The 2441-nt window shown below is 45.1% G+C and overlaps 1 protein-coding gene across 1 annotated transcript in view; it reads right to left on the reverse strand.

The window, feature by feature from the left end:
* Nucleotides 1-1169, reverse strand: part of Sptb (spectrin beta, erythrocytic) — a 129770-nt gene extending 128601 nt beyond the window's left edge. The window contains exon 1 of the mRNA XM_033766923.1: nt 178-1169. The gene's annotated coding sequence lies outside the window, so the exon portion shown is untranslated. The remainder of the gene's footprint in view (nt 1-177) is intronic.
* Between the last annotated feature and the right edge of the window lie 1272 nt (nt 1170-2441).

The raw sequence follows: 2441 nt of genomic DNA on the forward strand, positions 1-2441 counted from the left end.
GCAGGGGGTGGGCACTGGGCCCGAGGCCCCCGCCCCCAGCCTGCCGGCCCGGAGGCGCAGATTCAGCCTGCAAACCCAGAGTTCGGGTGGAACGCGGCAAAGCCAGCAGCCTGCAGTCCCACCTCGCTCGCCCACGGCCGGGACTGTAATCAACAGGCAACCACCACACCTGCCCACCTGCACGTCTATGTCCGGGTCTCTGGGAGCCAGCTGCAAGCAGGGGTGGGGTGGGTACAGTAGGCCAGAGGAAACATTTGAACCGATGGTGCCCAAGAGGAACGTCACAGCACCTCCGAGTCACCTCGAGAGAGACACAGAAGAATATACGGGCAGCTTGCAGGGCAGTTCACTTTTTACAAGGTCATTGCTCAGTAAGGTTTGCTGCACACCTTCCTGTAGCTTTCATCTTCTTTCTCCACCTGCTGTGCCTGGCGGGATTTCTCACCAGCCATCCTCCGGGTGATCTCAGCTATTATGGAGAGGGCAGTGCAGATTAAAAGAGCACAGATGCAGAAGAGAATATTAACTTTGATGATGCTGCCTGGTATTCTTAACAAGCGAACAGCCTTACTCGAGTTATTTGCTTGGGAGTATAATTATGCGCTTTTCCAGGATTCATCAGGAAAAGGGTGTTTAATTGCCAGATGTTCAGGTTTAGTTTGTATATTGAATGCATGCAAAGACGTTTCACTGCCAGCTGTAGTCACACATCTGATAGTGGGCATTTGGACACTGAGAAGTACTAAGTGGGGCAAACTCCGTGGGTGCTACAAAGGCACAGAACTCTTCAGTCCAGCCCACGCTTGCCTGGGCCCTTCTTACAGTTCAGTTTCCCAAAGACCCAGGAATAAAGGAGAGGTCATACAAGAAGAGTCAGTCATCCATCAGGGTAGTAGTTATTCCCTTCTCCTGTGGATCCCATGGAAGAATCCATTTGTAGGGGCTGGGGTGTTGCTTATTGGCAGAGCAGGTGCTTAACATGCAGTCCTTGGGTTCCACCCACAGCACCAAAAAACAAAAAATCCACTTGCTTATTACTGAGTTTGAAACAGGTCTTTGTGGGGAAAAAAATCTTTTAGAACCAAATTCTGGCAAGGAAAACTCCACTAAAACAGGACAATTTCAAAAGCTGAGCCTGTTATGTCTCTCAAGCAGAAATCCTTGATCTGCTTTTGAAAGGAAGAAAAGAGAAATTATGTATTTATGTTTTTTAAAACCCTGTGTGAATAAACTTATTAAATAAATTCATGATTCCCTAGAATTGCAGCTCTGCAGCTACATAATTATATACTACATGAAACAGATAATTCCTTAGCTATAGGTTTGTGGCACTGAACTAAATAGTTGAACACATATTTTTTTCTTTGTAGCTTTAAATTTTATAATTTTCAGCCACAAGAAAAAAATTAATATGTCAAAAGCTCCAAAGCAGCAGATTAACCCCAACACTTTACAAACCAGCTCAGCTGCTTTAGTTATCTCCACTTTAGCTGAATGTTAAATAATTCAGTACAACCTCATTTGCTACAGATCCTGTTATCCTGACAGCAACCACAAATGCTTTCCAGCTAATAGAGTTACAGTGAAATGATAAATCAGAGCTGAGTGAGAGAAGAAGGTTAGACCTACAGAGAGAAAGAGCGTCGTCAAATAAGGGAGGGGGAAAAGGCAGATCTCTGAGAGGAGAAATGAGAAATTAAAGAGCGTGCAAAGAGGGGAGCAGGCAAATGTGACATCAGGGTCCATGGTGGAGGTCACTGATGTGACATCCGGCAGCTGAGTCTGTGGGGACTTCCTCAGAATGTATAAAGTACCTCTCAGAACTGTCCACGTGCAAAGTGAAGATACGCCAGCATCCTTGTTAGTTAGCGATGCCCCTGCCAGCATCCCTACCTGTGGACAGCCTGCATGCTAAGCCCCCCAGCCAGCTTCCTGCCAGGCAATCTGCAGTTTCAGAAGAGTTTTGGGGCCTGAAGGGGAGGTGCAGTCTTGAGACTACAGCAGATGTTGTCAGCCAGGGAGTGGGGAACTCCTGCTAGAACTGCGAACCCAGTTCCAGCTGAAATCAAGACGTGAGGCTGAGTGAATGTTAAGTGTGGACACAGGATCTTACCTAACAGAGAATTTTTACTGTCTATTTCTGTATCTCTAAAATTTTCATAACCAGCTTGCATTATTTGACAAGAAGCCTAAATGGTAAAATTGTAGATAAAGGTTGGATGGGGATGGTGGACTGAGCACACATATTCAGCTTCTCCTCTACCCTAAATATCACAAAGATGTGTTGTAAATAGAACAGGAAACTAAAAGCACAAGGAAATTAGAGGGGAAAAAAGGTGAACAAATGTTTCAAAAAAATGTTTAGGAAATCCTGAACTATAGAAGAGAGACAAGATTTAACTTGCAAAGAAACAAAATCAGAAGAAAAAAAATGGGTTCAA

The sequence above is a fragment of the Fukomys damarensis genome, unplaced genomic scaffold (genome assembly GCF_012274545.1).
Source record: "Fukomys damarensis isolate Sample0158 unplaced genomic scaffold, DMR_v1.0_HiC HiC_scaffold_21, whole genome shotgun sequence".
NCBI lineage: Eukaryota > Metazoa > Chordata > Mammalia > Rodentia > Bathyergidae > Fukomys > Fukomys damarensis.